Source organism: Corythoichthys intestinalis, chromosome 5, assembly GCF_030265065.1.
Source record: "Corythoichthys intestinalis isolate RoL2023-P3 chromosome 5, ASM3026506v1, whole genome shotgun sequence".
Taxonomy (NCBI): Eukaryota; Metazoa; Chordata; class Actinopteri; order Syngnathiformes; family Syngnathidae; genus Corythoichthys; species Corythoichthys intestinalis.
This window is the reverse complement of record NC_080399.1, coordinates 27,026,284-27,051,000: the sequence shown is the minus strand read 5'-3', so window position 1 is coordinate 27,051,000 and position 24,717 is coordinate 27,026,284. Positions and strand designations below refer to the sequence as shown.

Genomic DNA, 24,717 nt, shown 5'->3' with positions numbered 1-24,717 from the left:
TAGATTTACACTAATAACAAGGGAATTTAACTAGTTTTAAGGAGGCGTGTTTTTGCAATGTAGTAATGTAATGTTAGGAATGGCTTACCTTTAAAGGCATTTTTGTGCAACTTAGGTATTTACTCTGTTAGTTATTGTTGCCAAAAGTTTACCATTACACAATGTCAGACAATCTGTCATTATTCAGATGTTGGAATTTACTACTTGTCCACATTTGATGTTGAAAAAGAGCAATACATTATATTTATGCACAGTAATATTTTCTCTTGTGTATACTTTAAAATTTTTACATAAATGTTTTAATAGAATTATTGGCTTGACATTATCGGTTGGAACGAGGAGGAAATTATCGGTTATCGGTATCGGTTAAAAAAATGTATTATCGTGCATCACTACTTTTCATGATATTGTGATCTGAGGACGTATACTTTAAATTCCCTAAATTGCATGCAAGTGTGATAATCGTTGGTCTTAAGCTGTTGGACTATTTGCCCACGCAGTTGTTCTCAAAGTGGTCAAACTCTCCCCATCTTAATGCACAAAACAACCGAGCCTCTCGGTGGTATACCTAATGTAGCCAATCACTGACCTGTTTCCAATCAACCTGTTTCACTGTGGAATGCTCCAAACTTGTGTTTTTAGAGCACCCTTAACTTTCCCAGCATTTATTGAATGTGTTACAGCATATATTGTAGTTTTGTAGTGTATTCAATTAAATTCGGTTGAATAGAATTTACGTATTATTAGTGCTGCAACGATTAATTGATTAACTCGAGTATTCGATTAGAAAAAAATATTTGAATTAAATTTTGCTGCTTCCAGTATTCGTTTAATTAAAGTGGTGTTGTAATGGTTAATTTTGAAAGTGTTTGTATTTAGTTTTATTGATTTGCGTGGATACACTGCCCTCCATTCTGCCTCGTTTAACATGGCTGAATCCAGCTGCTCCATGTTAGGACCAACATAAGCAAGTTTTTGTTTGAGCTAATGTTTTTTTAATTTATTCGTCATTTAGTTTATAGGTATATTTAGCCTTTTTTTGTTGGAATATTAGGAATATATGTCTGAACCATTTGTTAAGAGCATTGTAAAAAAAAAACAACAACAACAAAAAGTTAGCGTTTTATAGCATTTAAGCTAGCGGACTTTTGCTATGTAAGTTAGGCAATTGTTCTTTTGTTGTAAATAGATCCTTGTTTATTTTGTTTTTTTTTAAGCTCAGCTCAGGTATTTTAATTTTTCATGTTTCTTATCCGATTACATATACCGATTACATATCCAATTACCGATTCCATAAAATCTTGGAGTGATCAAACTGATATTTTCAGACTTTTTATGCGGGCACGAGCAGATATGCCCACGTATGTGACATTTGATGACAATTCATCACTATTTTCAGACAGTGAGCCAATGTAATCTTTTTTTATGATTATTGTTTTTGAATGGCCTCTCCGAAGAGACTACAGAGAAGTGTGTGTATTGTTTGTAAACTACCTGTACCTTTTTGTACTGAGAATTTTTGTGGGTCTACTCTTACAGTTTTTCCTCAATTGCTTTTCGTATGTTTCTCAAAACAGAATTGAAGTTCTCAAAACTACTTGTTCAATCCTCGCAACATCGTGTCGCTAGTGCACATCAAAAAAGCAGTCTCTCATTTCTTTGAGCAAGTTGCAGATGTTTTTGTGCATCCATGCAAATGATTTTGTACAATTCTCTGTTGTTTCCTACATTATCAGTTGCATATGTCATGATGGTCAAAATGAATGATCATGGGTCTCTATCGAGTAGTCTCACCACCCACAACATTTAGTCATTACTTCATTGCAAAAGTCTTTACATGCAAAATGTATGATCATGTTGTTAGAATATGTCAACGTGTATGTGCTTATTTCTAAGCATTTTCATTACTTTTATGTAACCTATTTTAACCTGCCAAAATTTGTGATAGATTGGTGAAATGTGGGTTTCCAGCTGTTTTCCCCTAGTGTGACTTGTCCCTGTGATTACCCATTGATTTCACCTGTTGTGCCTGCTCCTAGTGTATCCTCCAAACTGCATCCTCATGTGTTGCCCAGCTGTTCCTCGTTCTCGTTACCCCTTGTCTGTGTGTGTGTACCAGAGGTTGCGCTAGACTTTTTCGTTGTCTGTCATTTTGACAGACAGGTTCATAAAAATCCGGTCATAATCTATTTTTACCCGTCACTTAAATTTTTAAAATGAAATGAAAAAATGAAATAAAATGCCGCTTGCTCGCTCAGTAGTTGCCGAGGGCTGATTGCTTGTTTGTGTCGCGTTCTGCTGCTTGTCAGAATTTGTTTTTGTTGCAGAGTCGGCTGTGGGGGCGTGCCGACGTCGCACCTGCAGCTAATCCCTGCTCGTCAACTACAGCAGGGGTCCCCAACCTTTTTTGCACCACGGACCGGTGTCCTGTCAAATTTTGCACCCTTATAAAATTTTGCTTCCAAAGCTTTTGTGGCGGTGAAAAAAAAGCCCTCTTTTATATTCAGTTGGACTCTCAATGTTATCCAATGGTGCTAAAAAACTATTTACATCACAAACATACATGTGCAACACGGACATGGCGTAAATTAATGCTTAACGACACGGCGAAGTCGTTAAGTGAGAGGGCTACGTGCAGTTGTTGTGTGCACCTAACATGGCAAACATAAGTTAATATTTTTTTCTTTAAAGAAAGTTTGTAGTGTGTACTTAGGAATCGCTGCATTCGCGGTCCTTTTTAACGTTACGCGCATGCCAACTTTGTCAGAACACCCGCAATGTGCGGCAGAAAAATACATCAAATATAAAACAGCATTTGTTTTTAGCCCCGTCGTGTTAAGTGCAGGGAAAAAAATACAACTCACCCGCTGAATCAGTGGGAGGCCTGAGTTTGTTTCGTTGAGACGAGATGGTCCCGAGATGGGAGAGTGAGAGAAGCTAGCATCTCAAATACACGATGTTGGAAATTGTAGCACAGATTTCAGCGCGCTCCTAGCGATGTCAGGATATTCCGAAATGACTTTAATCCAGAACTTCGGTAGAGTTGTTGTCTCAAATGTACGTTTAAGTCGCCGTGATTTGCGATCTCTACAAGCTGATATTCCTGTTCCACAGACATGCTCGAATCACTCGATTTATTCACATACGGGTCACGAATTCACTCCTTCGCAGTTCGTGGGTCTTTAGTGATTGGGAAGTAGCATACATTTTGTTTTCTTTGAGGTTGTAGGCACATCTTCTGGCTCGTCAGGTTCCCTTTTCCCCGTAAAAAGTCTGTCCAAAGACGTCTGTTATTCAGTCATTCTAGTGTGGGGGCTAATTATTTCCGGGAAGAAATGTGATTGGCGACGACCTACGTCATACGTTATTATCGAGTCCAAGCGCACGTAGATATACAAAACGAGATTTCGTGCTAACAGCCCAATCAATGCATTTCTATGACGACCTCCTATCCTGTAGTTGTATATCTAGAGTAGACAGGGATATTAGTGTGTTAAGCGGAACAGGCCAAAGTCAATTGGCCAGAATGCAGTCGTTAATAAATTATTTATTATTTCTGCGCAGCTCGGCACCAAATGCGCCACGGACCGCCCGGTCGTTGGGGACCCCTGAGCTACAGTATATAAACGCAAACTATCCGGGAGAAGAACGCCGAGATATTTCCCTTGCTGGTCGCCATTAACACGTACTGCTTTCGAGTCGCTTGGTATATGCCTTCTAGTTCGTCAGACGTCTTAGTTTTGTGATCCTCTACCTTGTGCAGGTATTGAGTGTATTTTTGTTTGTCTTTTGGCTCTGTCCTCCGCTCGGTTTTCGCGTTTTTGATCCCCGTCGACCTATTTGTCACGGACCCTTTTTGTTATTCCCTTTTTACGCGTTCGCGTGTTTTGTTTTATTTGTGATTAATAAATCCCTGAACGCTTCCCCTCTGTTGTCTGCTTTTGGGTTCAATCTTGTTCGCCGCATTCGCGGATCTCAACAGTGTGTCCTTCATCCTACACTGCATCAGTCCCTCTTTTTTCACCTCTTTTATCAACACAATCGTCGTTTTGGGGCTTTTTAAAGAAAAGACACTCAGTTGCCTTGACATTTTTCCGAGTAAGGCCAACGACGTCATGCATCAAGAGAGACAATCGCTAATTAATATGCTCACTCGCCACCCTGTGGTCTGGGGTGTGAATTGCAACCTGTCAAAATGACTGATGGACTTCAGTTTTTTCCATCACCGTTTTAAAAAAACGGTCAACGACGGAAAATATTCGGTTAACGCGACCCCTGGTGTGTACACAGGGTGACCCAAAAAAAAGTTTACACTCAGTTGACTGCTTGTTTAAAAGCCATTGAAACATATCTAAATAGGTTGTCATGCTTAAGTGATTCATTAAGGTCACTTAATGCAGCTGGTAATCTCTCGTCTCTACAATTCCTGTGCTTCTGCTGAAAATGAAGAAAACTTTAGCTGTACCTGAATTGCTGCGTGCCGGTCTGACGCCTACTGAGATTGCAGCAAATCTGAGAATATCCAGATGTGCAGTCTACAAAGTTAAAAAGCTGAAAGATACTGGAACAGCCTCACAAAAACCTGGGTCTGGAAGTGCCGATCTGTTCGGACCAAAAAGTTGATTGACAAGGTGATATGTGGCCACCCCAGAGTCCAGATCTCAATCCCCTGGATTATAGCATATGGGCAACTGTGGAGGACAGTGCCTGTAAGAAGCCACAAACTTCTGTGGCAGTCTTAGAGAGCTCCATTGTTAGATCTTGGGAAAAGATGACAGCATCCTACACAAAGAAGACCTGTCAAGCGTTCCGCAGGCGCCTGGAGGCTGTTGTGACACTTAAGGGAGGACACATTGAAAAATAGAGTGTACTGTACATGTCAGGCATGAAAATCTCTCACCTTTCGGCGAAATTCGCCGTTTTGAAGTCAAAAAGGGCGACCTACGTGAATTGCGTAGATCCGAGGAGAAATTCTTTTTGGGGGGGGGGGGGGGGGGTCGGGAGGTTTTATTTAATTCTTATTATTATTATTATCATGTGATTAACTTAGTACGTAAACTGAGCACTTAAGAAATCCAGTCAGCAAATCCTTCTAGATGCTTCACTGACGAGAACCAATCATCGGCCCAAACTGCGTTCCATTATTCCAATCGCGCGCACTCTTTACGTGTACATGGAGTGCTTGGAGAGCCTTTGGTTGCATTGCAAATCCAGAGCGGGGCAGACCAAAGCGCAGCATACACACTTGCCTGTATTTGCCAGCAGATTGAATTTGGTGAGTAATGCTTTCAATCGTTTTCATATTTTGCGATATAATAAAGTTACTGCTATTCGTTGCAGCTTGCGTTGAACACTGCCAGAGCTAGCCAAATCTCCCGTGAAAAAATAGCTCCCGTTAAATTGGCGTCAAGCTCGTGTATTTAGCGGTAATATTAACGAAGAAACGCACTGTTGAGTCAAATTAAGCGGCATGCTCTCAGATGGAGTGGGGCGCCTCGCATTGCTCCCGTCGTCCGCCAGAGACACGTTATTTTCGGCTGGGACTTGAGCTGACGGCCGGTGTCGGCACAACACCGGCCCGACGAGTGGTGGGAATGACTCTGGCTTCTTAAAGCTTTTCAGAAATACAGGGATCCCTCGTTTTTCGCGGTTAATGGGGACCAGAACCCGCCGCAATAAGTGAAAACCGCGAAGTAGCGCCCCCCCCCCCCCCCCATTTTTTTGTGCGTGTTCAATGTATTTATTCAGATTTTACATTGGAAAAAAGATACACATATATAAGACATGTTTTTTCACTTTTTTCACCAAAGTATCATTTATAAATGGGTTTCAAGCACTTCAAAATGTAAGAATTAAGATAAGTTTTAAACATGTTACTGCCCCACCGAATTATTTTTTAAACAAGAATAAAGTTGTAAGAAAATGCTTGGCTTTATTAAATGCTTCATAGTGAGTCTACTCAAACCCTCTCAGGCTTTGTTAAACGGTGATTGACACATGTGCAAAGTTTTTCTTTTTATATATATATTTTTGTTTGAAGCATCTTATTTGATTGAATAATAAAGACACAAATGTCCTAGCCAAAATGTGGCCCAAACGCAAAACAACATTACTTCAATGGAAAAATTAAAAGTATATCCTGTATTTTGATTGAAGCAACTTTGTTTTTGATAGAAGTAACTTTGTTTTTTGATTGAATAACAAAAACACAAATCTACCTCCATCGTTATCGAGAGAGAAAGAAATTAAGAAAGCTTTAAAACTAAAAGCCACCGGGGAGGCTGTTTTTTTTTTTTTTTTTTTTTTAAATTTTTTATTTATTTATTTTTTAAAATATTTATATTTCATTACATAGACATGCCTCGTAGGGAAATGAGATTGAGGGATAAAAAAAGGAGTTGGATGAGGCTGCTAAAGGCAGTGGATACCTCATCAGCTGGGTGAATAGCAGACCTGGTAAGAACAAGTTTGCAAGGATAGTCGGGTATTAAATACAATTATAAACACAATTACAATGTTATTTTTCTATAAGATTTTATGTCATTGCTTTATTAATCATTAGGTGCTAGAGTTGTTAAGTATGGATAATAATGAAATAATAGTTTTGAGAAAACTGTGCTGTTGGTGGCTCAGTGACCATCTGATGTGGTTTGTTCTCAGATGAACAAGTTGAGGAAGGAAGTTTTGATGCAGAGGTTGAAGGAAGAAAAGAGGCAGACTGACTGAGTCACAGCCAGAAAGTGTTGATGGCAGTTTTGATTTCTATTCACTGTTGCCCCCTCCCAATTAAAGTATGTCACAGTCGCAGCCAATTATTATCTAAAGCTGGTTAAAATTGAAGTTATGTTGTTTTAAGGTGTATTAAATACTTGTTCATGTGCCCCTTTTGATCTACAAGCACCCGCCCCTCCACCGGTCTCTGCACGGCCCTGCTGAAACACAGTATGGGTCGACAGAGCTCAATATTTTGTTGGGTTGTACAGTGTACTGGAACATATTTCCTCCACACCCTTCTCACCTTTTTAACCCCTGACCCATTTTCATGCCTGACATGTTCTTTACAATAATGTATAATTTGTGATTAAATTCTAATTCTAAGCTGAATAAACATGACATTTAAGTTGTATTATGGCAGTGTAAACTTTTTTTTGGGGTCACCCTGTATATAAGCTCCATTTTGTTTTCAATCCTTGTTGCGTCATTGTCTATGTCAGTGTCAAAGTTGATGTCTATCCAAGCCCTTGTGTTCCAAGTTAGTTTTTTGAAAACCAGTCTTTTGTTAGTGACAATTTTGTTTGCCTCTGTGCTTTCTTGGGATCACCACAGCCTTTGTTTTGTACTTTTTTTGTTGGCTTTAATTAAATCATTTTTGCACCATTCATCTGCCTCACCTCCTTTTTCCTGCGTTTGGATCCATACCACCTGCCTGCCCGTGAACCCTGACACCACCACTCCAACATAATCAGGGAATGGTTTGCAACCCACAACCGAATGGTAATGGAGTTCCTCCCACCATACTCCCCATTCCTCAACCCCATAGAAGAATTGTTCTCCACATGGAGATGGCAAGTGTATTATTACCAGCTTTACACACAGATCACCCTTCTGGATGCCATGAATGCAGCATTAGGTGACATCACAGCAAATGCCTGCACAGGCTGGATAAGGCATTCAAGAAGATTCTTTCCACGGTGTAAAACAAAAGAGGACATCCATTGTGACGTGGATGAAAATTTGTGACTCAAAAGGAAGGAATGTCAAGATGTGTAGAAAGAATGGGGAAAAAAATCCCGACGTGTAGCGCTCAAAGTTTAGTTGTGCCTATTGTCTTATGTTCACATTTCTAATTTTGCTTTTGGTTTCTTTATGGCTGTCAAACGATTAAAATTTTCAATCGAGTTAATCACAGCTTAAAAATTAATTAATCGTAATTAATTGCAATTCAAACCATCTAAAAAATATGCCATATTTTTCTGTAAATTATTGTTGGAATGGAAAGATAACACACAAGACGGACATTTACATTCAACATAAGTACTGTATTTGTTATAACAATAAATCTACAAGATGGCATTAACATTATTAACATTCTTTCTGTTAAAGGGATCCACGGGTAGAAAGACTTGTAGTATTTAAAAGATAAATGTTAGTACAAGTTATAGTAATTTTATATTAAAACCTCTCAATGTTTTTGTTTCAATAAAATTTGTAAAATTTTCAATCAAAAAAATAAACTAGTAGCTCGCCATTGTTGACGTCACCGAGCGATGACGTCACACGGGCCCCCTGCCATTCTTCCACAGTGTCTTTAACTATGTAAGGTAGTGATTGAAATACACCACAAGGTGTCAGTGGCGAGTTTTAAATTACTTAGAAATCAAGCCAATGAGTGTGTTTTGTCCCTCGACTGACGCCGTAGTTCCTTTCACGGTCATTTGAGTGCTGGCTTCACAACGTACGAGACCTCTGATAGTTTTTATATTGTGACTAAATATTGTCATCCAGTGTATTTGTGGAGTAGAGTTTGACCAAAGTCTGAGTAAGTTTTATGTGTATTTTGCATAGCTATTTTGATTGGGCGCTTTTCTTTTTGTGAATATTATTATTTTTTTTAGATAGGAATATTATTTTTGTTGTGCTTTCACTAAATGATACTTATGTTTGTTGTGAAGGAGTTGCCGAAGCTTATGCAAATAAACGGTGTGGTCCAATGAACGCCTGTGTCCACTCGCCTTTCTCTGCCTCTTAGCTCTCAATGTGCAAAAAACTGAGTCATTGTAATCTGTCTGTCCGCGCACGCGTTAAATGCGTCAAATATTTTAACGTGATTGATTTTTAAAAAATTAATTACCGCCCGTAAACGCGATAAATTTGACAGCACTAGTTTTTTTCTTTGTGATACTCAGTGATGTCTTTTGCTTTCTGTATCGCAGTGACATGGTCGATCAAGAAATTGTAAAAACAGTAATAGTTTGAACTGAATGTTGTCCAGTCTCTTGCAATCAATCTACCACACACAAAGGTGTAATTTGCAATTTTCATCAAAACTTACGTACAGCATCTTCAGCATTAGAGCCTTCCACCAGAGTAGCTGTTCAATTGAGAGCATGACTAAGCAATTTGACTGTCTTGTCTGTACACAATGAAACAAGGACTTGTCATTCTGACAGCAATGACATGTTCATTGACACAGAGATTTAATTTTGAGTGATAGACTAGGTATGTTGTGAGGATTGAACAAGTAGTTTTGTGAATTTCAATTCTGATCTGACAAATGTACCAAAGCAATTGCGAAAAACTAATAGACAGACCTACCATATTTCATTTTTCTAAGTGACACTTTTTATTTGAGAAAAAAAAGCATTTCTAATAGGATTTATACTTGGCAAACGAAAATAAAAACGTGGGAGTGTCCACAGTTGTGCATAAATGATCTGTTCCTGACGCAGTTTTGAAGAAGCAGGTCGGCCATTTTGTTTCTGATTTGCCTCAGGGGTGATTATGTGATGAATGAATGAATGAATGTAATATTCAGCATTACATCACTCAGCATGCGTTCATCCCTGGTGAAACCAATCCCTCCACCTCACAAATAAAAAAAAAACCCCGTCTCCCTGCGTGTCAGTGGCTCCTCAGCAGAGAAAATAGCTGCTCATGTTTTCCACCCCTGTCCTTCTCACACCATCTCCCCCCCACTATTTGCGTTCTTAACCCAAACTGTTGCACAAACGTGACTCTAAAGCAAGGGTGTAGGTTTGGTCTCAATATTGGTAGGGACAATATAACAGCATAAGCTGCATGTACACTTTTTGCTGGGGACAAGAAATTAATAAGACCAAACAGATTGGGTGAACGGCGGTGAGGGCGGCATTTCTCACCAATAAGAACCTAATTAATTGATAGGCTAAATGATTAATGCAAAAGCTGTATTTACTTGTACTACCTTTCACACAGCAAATTTTACAGTATAATGTCTTAATCTGATGATTTATCATATAGTTCTAGTTGAATAATTTTTTTTCCATCTTGTTTTGAGTTTTAAAGGGTAGTTAACAGATACTGTAAATGCGTCAGATTTGTCCACTTACTTTTTGTAAATATTGCCATTTGTTCTTATTGGGCCCATACATCTTAAAGTCCGTCATTTTGCACCTAAATAGAGAAAAAAAATCCTTTTCAAATAATGTTTTTAACAATATCTAATCTTGAATTAAGAACATTTGTGACAAAGTTTTTTAAAGATTTAATATACAAACTTTTTGTTTCAAATAAGTGTTATTTTCAGCTAGCAATTTTTATTTCAAGAAATCTGAGTAAAATTTACTTGAAACACTGGCAGATGATTTCACATATTTCTAGTAGATTTACACTGACAACAAGGGAATTTAAGTTTTTTTCCCGCTAGTTTTAAGGAGGTGGGTTTTTGCAGTGCATATGAATTGGTTCAGGTGATACACTATTCGATTGTACCCTTTGTTTTCAAAAACATGTTTTCAAGACACATTTTAAAAGCTTTCAGAATAAATGTCTGATTGATGATTTTATTAGCAAATTTAAATAGCATTATTTGAAGACAAATTATATTAACATACACAAGAAATACAAACTTGTTAATAATCTCTTAAGTATCCAGTAATGCAAAAAAAAAAATGCATTTTTCTTATTACCACTCAAAATTGTCTTTCTAAATATATTAAATTTAACAAAAAAGTTCGCAGTCATGGAATAACAAAAATAAAAACAATGGAGCCTTCCTTCAGGATTTACACTACTGTTTTTGTCCACAAGGACAGGCAAACCTTGGGCTGCTTTAAGACCACATAAGTAAAATAAAAATGAAAACTAGGGAGAAGGGTGTAAACCTTGGTTCACTACATTTCTTACAGCTGAGCAGAGTTTACTATATTTCTCACAGTTTAATTATCGTTAACATAGCGGAAAACACATACAGGAGGACACTTCTGCTGTAGCTAAGCAGCTTCCTACTCAGGGTAGCAAGTTCACACAGTTTATCGTAATGGTAATGCCAACTCTATTACTTAGATTACTTACAGTGGCTGCTGGCCGAAAAAAAATTCTAACATCTCTCCTCTTCGAAGCGGGCGGAGGAGGGCATGCTGACATGCAACGTAATTCTGAACTGTGAGAGTGGGCGCGTGCATGTGTGTGTCGGGGGTTGATCAAGTCATCAGCTAATCAAATGTGTGTGAGGAAAAAAATGGAGCGGCGCATTCAGCAAGTGAAAAAGGCGTAAATATAAATCTGAACATAGGGAAAATAATTCTTTTAATAATGGTAGGATCAATTCTACCGTACAACATATGGGAAGACAATCTAAATGACCTATGTAAATGAACACACTATATGGATGCAAATAAGGTTGCTTAAAAGTTGGTGGGGACAATTTGAGCATCCTGAAAAGTTGGTAGTGTTTTGTCCATACCGTCCCTATGCAAACCTACGCCCTTGCTCTAGTGATTTTAAACATATTTATTACCATGTCAGTTTTATCTTACATCTGTATTCTTGTTTGGACATGTAAAATACATATGTATCGTCACACAAATGAAAAAGTAAGAAATTCATAAGAAATGTATAAAAAAAGCACAAAAACATTTAAATTCATAATATACAGTCAGAAAAGAAACCTTAGTTGTATTGTTTCGTCTTGTTCATTGTCAGTTGAAATGCTTGGTTCAACAAAAGTAGATTTGTCAAATTATAAGAACACAAATTGCTCATAAGAGTCTTTGGGCCGTAGGCCACTTCTCTTCCACCTTTTTCTTGATAATAATTGAAATTATTTACCATTAATTTCTTACATCACTATCGACAGCATTGTAGGCTCCTGCCAACAACAGTGCTTTTTGCCATTTCGTTATTTTTTTCTGTCGGTTAGTCATTTAAGCGTTAAATTGAACAAGGAACTATAGAAAACAAGGTAGTCTTTTTTTCTATGACTGTACTCTATACATCTTACAAATCCCTTTTGTACATATGAATGTTTACAATATTTTTCTGAATAATAATTTTTTTTCCCAGTGTTGGTCTTTTGTTGGTGTCATGCCCATTGGATTGCATTTGTGTATGAAATGGCATATGTAAATACACACACATCCACACACACAAAGTCAAAATTTGTTTACATTTCAAAAATGAAGAAATCTTACTTGTTGTGTTTTACATGTTTTGCTTGAACCTAATTTATTCTAAATAGAAAACTATTTTGGCTTATGTTGATTCCTATAGGAAGGAAGAACGTGTCGGGTGAAGTAGAGGAGGGGTGACGGGTAGATACCTCAAAGAGTGACGTCAATCCCCTGGACCACATGCTCTCCAGCTTCCCTTTGTTCTCAGCATGGTAAGGTAAACTTCACTCCATCTCAAGTTTGTTTCATGCTCAAATACATTACCGTATATTTGCATTATGAATTATGAGTACAAAAAAATATTCTATCCATACTTTTCATTAAAACAATAAAGATATACAAGCGAGTTATTAAAAAAGGTTCATTTTTAAAATCCAATCCGACAAAAGACACAATAAAAGATGCTTAAAAAACTGGCGATGTCCAGATCATGTGATCGGAAATCGGGCCAATCGCGCCATTTTTCAGAGAATCTGAATTGGGTGAAAAGGACTGGGTTTTTAATTAAAAGGATTTGGTTTTTTTTCTGCTTCATTCTTGTACAGTCTCTCCCTCTCCCTCCTGCTGCTTTTCTGGGTCAGCAGTGCACTGGAGTTTGCTATTTAAAGTTAACGATGATTGAGAGGTTTTTAGCTTTGATCTGGTGAGTGAACGCCCTGTAGCTCTATGATCAAAGGCACAAATATGTTAATCATCGTTTAGCCAATATTTGTTGTCTAGTGACTGTTCTTGGCAGAGTGAGCGTCAAAGCGTGAGTGAATTTGAGTGGTCTTTGGGGCCGTTTACCTGGTGACTCTCTGAGAAGACGAAAAATTTCATGTTTGCATTTATATGGGCCCGTCTCCATTCGAACAATGTCGCAATTCCGCATGAAAACAATGTAGTATTCATGCCAGGCCCTAGGGGGCAGTGCAGATTTACAAGGCGACAGCGAATGATGCACTTTGACCCCACCAAAGTTCCTCAGCCCGGAAAAAAATATGCCCACCCACTCGAAGTGATGGCATTTTCCTTTTTTTCCAAAAAGGCACAAAAATTGAAACATTCAACCTATTTAATTTAAAAATATTAGTAAAACAGTAAAGCCGAGATTCCGCTATATTTGCTGTTATAAATGTTTAGTAGCACCGCTGCGCATGGCCATTGTGACGTATACGAGTGCTGACGTTATCGGCGCGATGTCGTGCCGCGGGAGCCTTTGATATGCCATGCGGACCAAGCCCCCCTCAATCCCCCGCAATCGGATTCTTCCACTTTGGAGGCAGGATTCAGAATTTTTCGTCTTCGCCTTCTGTCTTCGCCGAAAGTATATGCACGCAAGGCACTCTGCAACACAGTCATTTCGTCTTCGTGTCACAGAGTCACCATGTAAACTGCCCCTTACTCATATGAGTTGAATGAATGTAATGGAGAGTGACTAAAAGTATGGTGTTAAAGGTGATGCAATGAAAATGTGGGTGCGCTTTTGTGCTGTTGCACCTTAAGAAAAAAGTTGCACTAGTGCAACCAATGCAAAAAGTAAGCATGGAGCCTGGGCATTATAAATGGCAATGTTAATTTTTTCATTCAGGCCTAATATACATAAATATAATTTACTTTTTAAGGGCTAAAAGTAACAAAATAATCCAGAAATACAATGGCATTGCCAAAAGATACAAAAAAAATATACGTTTTATACTCCGCAGCACTCTAAAAAGCCTAAGAGGAAGTACTATAAAAAGTACAGTACTGTAACATGTTTGGAACTCGTGTTCAAATAAAAACATAAAACTCCCTTTTTTCCATTATCGGATCGGGACTCTGTATCGGCAGATTCTCAGAATCAGGTGACTGGGACTCAGGTGCAAAAATATGCGATCAGGACACCCCTATAAAAAACTATTTACGTGATTAGGTTTGAGTCACTGATAGTGTCGTGGTGCATTCGCCTGACTTTGTCACAGACACCATAGGATCAATTCCCACTCAGTGGCAGAGTGATTACAGGTGTGACTGGTTTTCTGTCTCTGTGTGCCCTACAACTGACTGGCAATAGTGACCAGTTTAGACAAAAGTCCTCCTTTCACCCGAGGTCACCTAGGATAGGCTCCAGCACCTGTGGCCCTGACAAGGATAAGCAGTGTTGAAAATTGATGGATCATTAGGAACAATCAATCAATCTATCCATCCGTCCATCAAGACACATTTATAGAGCACCTTAAAACTTGCCTGGCACGGCCAGACTGTTCTCCCTGTATTTTTCAAACACTGAGAGAATAGTCTGGGACCCAGCCACTTAACGGCCTCTCGACCAAGTACAAAATCAATAGTCAAATCAGATTCGTTTATTTGCGTGACGTGTTCTTAACAAGCAACGTCCCTCTTAAGCGTCGGAAGTGGTTTCCACAACAACACAGATGGCGAACAGGAGAGCCGAGAATATGTTCCAATCCACGGTAAAATCAGTTTTAAATGACCAAAAACACAAGTCATTGACAACAGTCTGTCACGCGCTAGCCATGTTGAATAAACTCCGCTCTCCTCGTATGTTTACTTCCGCGCGCAAGTCCCTTGTCGCATTTCTAACGTCACATCCGCCCGTCGCTGATTGGTCCACTCCGCTGTCTGTTTGCTGTGGCTTGCTCCGCCCTGGAAATTTTATCCGCTTAATGGTGGCCAGACTCAAAAGCTGGAACAGCGGTGAGTCTGGAGTTCCAGGCTACCTTAAAACAGCCAAATGCTGCACAAGGTGCTTCAAGTAGGAAAAACAGCAACAAAAATAATAAGAATAAACAACAAACAAAAATATAAAATAAAGAAAGCACAAAGGGTCAGGCTGGAGTTTTTCCAGCTTAGTGATAGACTTTAGGTGAGCAAAAAGAGAGTTCCACGATAGGTGTAAAACAGTGCTGGCTTTTATTTGAGGTGCATTGTGGACTTATTCAGCTCAGGCACTGTATATTGAATTGTTTTATAAGTAAATCAAAAATATCTTTAGTGCAAAAAAGACTATTTGACTGCAATACCTAGCCAATTTGGTCACTATTAGTAAATCAGGGTTTTTACAATTGATAGAAAAATAGGATTTAAACTAGGTTTTCTACACACGTGATTCATTACAGCCAACTTCCATATTTTAACAATTTGAATTCTGTGTGCTAAGTTCCCCCCTTTCCTGAAAATTAAAAACATTATTGTAGCGTCAATGATTTTTTTCCTTCAATGACAACTTATTAATTGACACTTTATACTCCTTTGACAAGGAACATAATGCAGTAAAAAGAGTTACTAGAAAACACACACACATTGTAGTGTCTTATAATTCCTTTCACTATTTAATCATTAAAGATCTTGGTGAAGAAATAAGACCAAGGCACTTTTTTTTTTTTTTTTTTAATGGCCACACATAATCTATTAACATCTATTTTAAAAACACAAAACAAAAATTTGTGCATTTATAAAGATAAAACCTTTTTTTCCCATAAAAAATAATTTATACATGCAATGATATTTAACAATATTTAGTAAAAGTATGAAATCTTCAATATGTGTATTTTCTTTTCACCTTAGACTGAATGTGTAAATCTAGTGTCTTTCACTAACTCATTGAAGAACAGGGAAGTTTTTTTTGCATCACACGTTACATACACACGTTGTTTGTAATGGAAGAACAATGAAGACAAAACAAAAAAATGTTGAATTTGTATCTTTTTTAATCAAGAGCTTTTGTTTTTGATTATTTTAACCAATTTGTATATCTTGAGGATAGCAGTGCCAAAAATTTTACACCCAGTGTGTTGATTTTCACTTTACATATTTATAAGATCGACAGCACTGGTCAAATGTTGTCAGTCTCACAGTCTGAGGTTGGGTGCTCAAGTGCCACATACCCTCAAAACCTCCATCTTATTTTAATTGGAGACTAGAAATATAAGAGCAAACAATAGACATCCTTTTGATTGTTGTTCACTGTATTGCTGTGCAAAAATTGTGTGAACACTTTAGATCTTGTCATCGGACAACACTTTTTAAATTAAAATATTTTTACACAATGAGAAGAAAGACAGTGTAACGCTTGTACAGAAGTGTGGATTTACTGTCCCGGGAAAATAACTCAATACATGGCTGTTAATGTCCACGACTAGTGACAATAGTGTGTACACCCCTCAAGTGAAAGTGCCCAAATTGACAAACCAGAGCAATTCTGTGCCAAGGGAAGTGGTTTATTACACGAGGTATTGGTGATGCAAGACTGCGCTTTGGATAGTGGGTGGGATGCTTCCCTCTTGATGATTGAATCCATCAGGTTAAAAAAATGTTAGCCCCATAAGCATTAAATCCTCCAAGTTTCGACAAAAGACATCCTGAAGGGTCAATATTTTACTTCCGAAAACAATGTGAAACATGACAACGTGTTATATTGCGCATGCGTGTGAGTTCACGGACGCATTCCCTTCACACTGCGAGTCACAAATGTTTGTGCAATATGAATGGCTACACAAAAAAAATCGTAATCAACAAAAATTAATTAATCTGAATCTGATTTAGCATAAAAAGCATGAACACTGCAGAGTCCATTGCACCATGGCCTCTTTAAAGAATCCACAGATAGAAAGATTTGTAGTTCTTAAAAAACACATTATTATGAGTTAAAATAGTTTGATATTGAAACCCCTCTTGATGTTTTCGTAGTAACTAGTAGGTCGCTATTGTTGTTGACATCGCAGGGCGCTGACGTCACATGGTTACGATGCCAGGCTTCCAGAATATGACTCTAGCGACATAAACATGTCATCGATTCAACCCTTTCAGTTTGAACCCGAGAGGAACATTAATGAGCATGACAACACTTCTCTATATTTCACAAAACGAGCAGCAAAAGCAAAATGAACAGGAGAGACGGGATGAGACTAGACGAGAGTAGGAAAAAAAAATAAAACGGTGTTCTGCCAAAATGTGCAGAATGTCCAGGCATATTTGACACCCAAAGTACAATGGTGCGCTTTCAGCTTGTATTGTTTAGATGCATACAGACAGAACATACTAAAGATGCCTTATGAAAATACTTAAACATAGTAATATCAAATAAGGGTGGTTTAAATATGCTACTTGAGTAATGTGGTTAACAGATCAACAATCTGCTTTTAAGCTGCCACAAGAAAAGACAATGCTTAAAAGTATGAGAGGGAACACATGCAAAATGTATTTTTTAAGCAATGAAAAGGTAATAAAAGACTCAATAAAAACACAAATAGTAAGTACTTGCCGCTTTTAACCGATGTGTGGATATGTTGGACGTTTCGCCGCACAGAAGCAATTTGAGTAACTTGGTAGTGTTTGTCTAGTGACCGTGACGATCCCCGTCATCACCCCGAGCCTCCTCCTGCGTAAAACATGGCACCCTCCGTAGGTCAAAACATGTATTAATATTATAGATTTTTATATCAATGGCAATATTTTATGTGTTTTAATAACATATTTTAGTGAAAGAGAACAATTGTGTTTTTTTATAGAGCTTACAAGTCTTTAGTCCGAGGTTCCCTTTAAAGGCTTGTTCTTTACCTGATGGAAAGAGAAACTGGTTTGCTCAGTTGAAGGTTAACACTTGCTTGGTATGAGGAAGTAAGAGAAGATGTAAGGGCTAGATTACATATGGAGTAGAGCTGAAACGAATACTCGAGCAACTCGAGTAACTTGAGTTTAAAAACTAATCCGAGTAATTTTATTCACCTCGAGGAATCGTTTAATTTTGCCAGCTGTAAGCATCACGTTTTGACTGGACTACTTTTAATGCGGGACAACGCGCTGATGTCACGTGCGTAAAGGAAGAAGCAATTAAAAAAAAAAAAAAAACCTTACTGCAGCTGACAGCCGCTACAAACTACGCCGACGTTGCTAAAAACTAGCCCGCATGAAGCTACGGTGGTAGCAGCAGCAGGTAAGGTCTGATGCGTCTCATAGATATCACATGTTTGTTGAACTAGATGTGAAATGACAGAGTCAGCGGCGTTAGCAAATGGCCGCCATCTTAAAGCAGTACACTTCTAGGCCCTAATATACAAGCTTAACGTTACTGTCACTCGCTCGCGTAGCGTTAGCCCCGCGGAGGTCTAGGTTTCTATTAATTATGACCACTAACGATATACAGGCTTTATTTAATCTGTGAAAACATAGCACTGTAGAGTGATGAGGGTGTAAAATAAAAACTTAATAATGCTAACTGTCAATTTTAGCTCTGTAGTCATTGCTGGATAAAACACCAAGTGGCACTGGTCCCTAATCTGCTCCAATACAGCAGGCATCATACTGTAACGTTGACAAAGAGTCACCCGCTTCGTTAGGTTGCAATTATTTATTTTTTAGGAACTTGTAGAACAACCAACACGATGCACACGCACCTGCCAGAACAACAAAAACAACAGGAAGGCACGTCTCCCGCTCTCCCGCGCCTACCTCACCCCCGCACGTCAAGCGGTGCATTAAGATATGCATGCAAATATCCCCGCCATATTATAATCTGATATGTTACAATACATTTATTTTGAAGACTGCAAAAACTCAAAATCCTATCAGGACTTACAGTTTAGACTAACTTAAAACTTAACTAGAACTTAAAAATAGCTTGACACAAATGGAAATTCAATTGAAACACGAGGGAAAAACACCTAACTTTTAAGTGTTGTTTGTTATCAAGCGTAATGACATTTTTAGGTAAGAAATAAGATTTTTTTTTTTTTTCACAAGATCAGTAAGTTTTTTGAGTGAAGCAGTGAATTTTTTTTTTTCTTCTGGTCACATCTGAGATGCAATTGTTGGCTGTTTTCAACAATGTACATCGAAAATATAGACATTGATGACTGAAAATGGTTCAATATTATATGAAATTCTTGTTTTCTCATGTATATTTATAATTGCTCTTTACCTAAAAAAAATATATGTTTTATCCGATTACTCGATAGAATTTTCAGTCAATTACTCGATTACTAAAATATTCGATAGCTGCAGCACTAATATGTAGAGCTGTGCAATGAAACGGGCACTCGGAAACCACCTTCCACCCTGATCACTTGTCTTCATGTGTCTCTTTGGTGGTGTTGTGTTAGGATTAAACATCAATTCGTGTCTAATCTAACATATAGAAAAATACTCAAGAGAGGCATGGTCCTTTTGGAGAGCTCTTACCACGGGCGTGGTAAGGGAGGCTTTGAGCTCACAGGCCCCAAACCCCCTTTTATTGAGTCACAAGATAAGGCTGCCAAAGGCATGAGATTGCAGTCAGCCAAAATGGCTGTTCATTGCTCAAGAAAATCAAACATTAAGACATGACAATATCATAATTTAAATAATTAGTCTACGAAATTGCGTGGACCAGTCTGACACTTATTTTTTGTTGTGTCAAGAAATATTTTTTGTGGCCACCATTGTTTTCCAACCCTTTCCCTCTTGGACGTGAAGTTCACCAGGCCTTCACAGGTTGCAGCTCTAAACAATTGCATGTTTGTGATCAATCACATGGCAATTCATGTTGATTACAATCCTGACAGCAGCTGCTGTTTGATATTCTTAATTCTGTCCATCTTTACAACACTTGGTGAAGCAGCAAGTGTGTCATTTCTCAACACCCAATAACAAATAGTTACAATTTGTTGGCTGTGATTGTGAAATAGCTCAACTTTTGTCATTTTGTGGGAAAAGAGATAGGTCAGTTGTAAGAGGTCATATCTTGTGTTCTGTGGATCTGCTTTGCAAAACCTCGCCTTTGCTTGAGAGAAATACACGAGAACTTTTTATGGTTAATATTAAGGGGTAATCTAATATTTGTGTGTTTTGGGAGTATTTAAGTCAACTTTGTGTCATTTTTAGTGGTGATTCTCAATATTAATCAATCAAATGTTCTTAAAAATAATCACGTGACTTTCATTAAAATGGTTAAAATTTTGGGATTATCTCTTGTTTTAGAACTCATGGTAATTGAGTGTGTGGGGGTAAGTTGGGGGGTTGTCTGGGGTGTGTGTGTGTATGTGTGTTAGACATGACACAAATAGTTTTTCTTCAAATTTACTTTTCACTTCTTTTTTTAAAATAAATAATAATAATTTAATTATCTTTAGTTATTGCTGTTTGAGCAGCTGTGGACAGTACAAGTGCATCATTTATATAAACCTGTCACAAAGACATATATATAATAAAAGCACTCGCCTGCGTGTGAGTACTTTTGTTGAAGTGTATGCAAATGATCATTTTCACGCTGCAACACACACAAAAGAGTAAAGTGTTACGTTTATTTGCAGTATATACAGTACATAAATGTTTCATACAGAGAATTTATATACACGACATGTGTATATAAATTAACTGAAACAGACATAGAAACACATACATATATTAAAAAGAAAGAAAATCTTTTTATTTTCAATCTAACCACATTTTTGCCAGCAAACACAAATAATAGGAATGTGAATCAATACGATTTTAGGTTGCTTAGATTGAATTATTACTCTTATTATTGTAAGGGTCCTTTTAAATCAGTTCTGCAAATGAAACAAACACACACATACACAAACATCAGATTATTTAATTTGCGTTAAAACTAATTGGTAAAGTCACATGAGAATTGTACGTTTTGTATTTAAAATGTTGAAAACTACCTATTGATTAATCATATGCTATTAATAATTTAAAATATAAATGTCAACACATTTGACTTAGGTTAGAAAATACCATATTCCATTCAATTGTTTATTTGAAACTCATGGTACAAGATGCACAGTTTACACAAAAGGAACGAAAGTCTCCCCAGTGCACGGTAAAATCTAAAATACAACCTCATGAACAATTCAACTTTTGACAAAGTCTTACAAAAATTGGTACAACATAACATGGCATTATTAATCATAATGTCAGTTTTGCATAGCCGGCTATTCTTTCTATTTTTGTGTGCATGTGTGTGCAGGTGTGTTTTGTGTGTATATGTGCACATTTGCAGATGTAAAAATGCGCTGCGATGTTGTGTTACAGTCAAATGTTATGCCGTGTAAAAACATAGCTATTATGGTATTGGAGGAGCAAGTGTGTGTGTTCATGTGTTTGGTATTTCTCATACAGTATTGTGTTATTGTCATCAGTTTGCAAACTTTTGTCATATTGTCAAAATAATATTACAATCTTGATGTTGTCGGGTTGAAATATTATTATAATTATTAAGATGAGGAGGAAGACAAGCTTTCACTTGAGGTTGTGTGTGCGCGCATGTTTGTGTGTCGCTGTCGACTATGATGGTGCTGAAATTAGAACACAAGTACCTCATTTTTCTTCATTCACTCATGTTCTGTGCCCCGTCTCTCCACGAGGGTTGCGGGGGTGCTTGAGCGTATCCCAGCAAACATATCCTGAATTGGTTGCAATTGCAGGGCACCAGGGAACAACAACAACAACAACAAAAATCATGCACAAACTCTCTCCAAGGGCTAATTTGAAGTATTCAGCAACAATGGTCTAGAAGCAAAATGCTTCCTGGATAAAAATAGTAAGATTTCACTAAATTTCATTCACTAAAAAGGAAAAATTAGGTCAAAAGTGTTAATTGTCTTTCGTGTTTTGAAATACGGTATCTGGCCGAAATGTTAATATCCAAGCAGTTTAAGTGAAAAGTTTGCATAAATCCTGGTGTTTTGGAATTTGACAAAATGCATTAATGTAGACTCATCTTATAAGGGGTGGAACACAATGATATATCCATCTCATTTTAAATGTAGTAACTTGTAAAACTGATATTATATTGTTACAACAAGGGGTCTTTACGATAACATTAAATATTGTTTGTTTTTTTGATTGACTGAGTGCCTTTAATAGTCATTGACACACTGTACAACTACAACTTTAGTCAACCAACACTAAAATCTTTTATTTTCCAATCCATATCAGCACAGCAAATACAATTTAGCCTTTTTTTTTTTTGTAAACTCTAAAGCAGATATTTTCCAAAATTTTGTAGCCCAGTTTAATCCTGCCATGCATGTTTTTGGAGTGAGGGAGGAAACCAGAATACCCGGACAAAACTGAGGCAGGCATGGGTAGAACATGCAAACGCCACACAGGAAGGCCGAAGCCCGGGAGTGAACACTTGATCTCAGAACTTTGAGGCGGACATGCTGACCATGCACTCATCCATCTTGCCGCCTCCTCATTGTTTAAAGGGAACCTCGGACTTAAAGACTTATAGGCTCTAATGAGATACAATTGTTCACTTTTACTAAAAAATGTTATTAGAAACACATACAATATTGCCATTGATTTAAAAATCTTTAATATTTAGTACATGTTTTGACTTACGGAGGGCGCATGTTTTATACGCGCAATGCAGGCTCGGGGTGATGACGTAGATTGTCACGATCACTAGACAAACACCACCGGGTTACTCCAATTCCTTCTATAAGGCGAAACGTCCAACACATCAGCACATCGGTTAAAAGCGATGAATACTTACTATTTGTGTTTTAATTGAGTCTTTTATTACCTTGTCATTGCCTCAAAATACTTTTTGCATGTGTTTCCCTCTCATACTTTTAAGGATTGTGTTTTCTTGTGGTAGTTTCAAAGCAGATTGTTGATCTGTTAACCACATTACTCAAGTAGCATATTTAAACCACCCTTATTTGATATTACTATGTTTAAGTATTTTCTTAAGGCATCTTTAGTATGTTCTCTCTGTATGCATCTAAACAAAACAAGCTGAAGGCGAACGGTAGTACTTTGGGTGTCAAATTCACCTCTTGTAGGACATTTAGCTGGTGTGGCATATTTTGGCAGAACACTTTTTTTTCCTACTCTCGTCTTGTCTCATCCCGTCTTTCCTGTTCATTTTGCTTTTGCTGCTCGTTTTGTGAAATGTCGACAGTGCTGTCATGGTCATTAATGTTCCTCTCGGGTTCAAATTGAAAGGGTTGAATAGATTACATGTTTATGTCGCTCGAGTCATACTCTAGAAGCCCGGCAGCGTAACCATGCGAAGTCACCGCCCTGAGACGTCAAAAACAATCGCGACCTACTAGTTAAACTAATTTTAAATTGTATAAAAACGAAAACATCAAGAGGGGTTGATACTCATAATAATGTGTATCTTTTAAGAACTACAAGCCTTACTATCTCTAAATCCCTTTAAAAGCCAACATTTTTAAAAAGCACAAATGGTGAGTTATGGTTGAAAGAGTAACTTACTCACTTCATGATTAGTTTTCATTTTTGTGTTGTCATTTTTATGTTCACTTTTAAAAGAAAATGTGCTGTTGAGAAGCTGATGAGCAATGTATAATTTTATGTTGCTTTACGGATACATACAATATTTCACATTATTATGTACATTTTTTGGGATGTATATGTGCATTAGTGTACATAATAATGCTTAAACAGTTTAGGGGTTAGAATTTGGTGTGTGTGTGTGTGTGTGTGTGTTAGCAGGAGGGAGCCAGAAACATATACATTTTATAAAAGCTTTTGAGACTAAGGAGTGTGTGTGTGTTTGAGAGAGAGCAAGGGATAGCGATAAAAGAGAGGCTACACGTTATATTTAAACAACTAATGTTGGTTTTAATTGGGTTTACTGTAAAAAATATCCTACATGTTTCCATGATTACAATTCCACTTTTTGTCCTGTTTCCAGCTGCCAAGACGAACCACGTGTCAAGGGGAACTCTTAATTTTTTTGTAACAAAAATAAGGAACCCCCCCCCCTTTTTTTTTGCCCTAGCCCCCCCCCCCCCTTTTTTTTTTTTTTGCCCTAGCGTGTTTGTGTGTCTGTGTGTTACACTTCTGTGTTCTCAACATTTTACATATACAGTATTTGTACATTATATACAAAAGTTTCCGTTATGAAGGTGAGGTCACGTGTTATATTGTCCTGTGACAGAGCAACTTTATTCAGTGTCTATCAGCATGTGTGTGCGCACACGAACTGTGGTTTCATTCGCGTGCACGCTCGCACTTTTGACGCATATTGCGAACCGACGCGCGTGCATGACACCCATGCATCCACATTTTTGTAGTCTTGCACTGTCGCAGACTACGTGGCAGTCTTCACATGACGGCGTCAAAGCTCATATCACCTGTATTTTACGTTTAGTTTGTGCGCGTGCTTGTGTCTACTTGTGTGCGTTAGGAATGGAGAAAAAAATTTATATAAACGGTGAACACGTGCATGATCCAAACAGCGTGTTTGTACAATAATGTAATGTAAAAATAAAAGAAAAAGTAAACGTGTACTGTATTATTTCTGTGTTACTCATGATGCACATCAACCTTCTCGACTGCATGTCATGCGGGATGATGATGATGATGATTGGATGTGGAGGGGGTCTCGCGAGAGTGGCAGCAGATGGTAAGACGCGTTAGTGGGAGTTGTAGTCTTACAAGACAGCAACCGAAAGAGAGACTTTTGCCTCTTAACTTTATTGTAGTGTATTTATTCTGCATGGTTTTATTTTTCATTATTCTTATTTTTTTGTGTTAAAGTTTTATTTGCTATTGTTGTGTATACTGTTGTGTTGGGATGGATGGATCGATCGATGGAGGACATACGTATAGCCTATAGACA

The 24,717-nt window shown here is 37.7% G+C and overlaps 1 long non-coding RNA gene across 4 annotated transcripts in view; it reads left to right on the top strand.

The window, feature by feature from the left end:
• The window catches only part of LOC130916405 (uncharacterized), a 66,138-nt gene extending 41,761 nt beyond the window's left edge, over window positions 1–24,377 (top strand). For all 4 annotated transcript variants that reach the window (XR_009063270.1, XR_009063272.1, XR_009063273.1 and 1 more), the window contains 2 exons: window positions 12,250–12,361; window positions 23,788–24,377. This is a non-coding gene — a long non-coding RNA (uncharacterized LOC130916405). The remainder of the gene's footprint in view (window positions 1–12,249; window positions 12,362–23,787) is intronic.
• The last annotated feature ends 340 nt before the right edge of the window (window positions 24,378–24,717 follow it).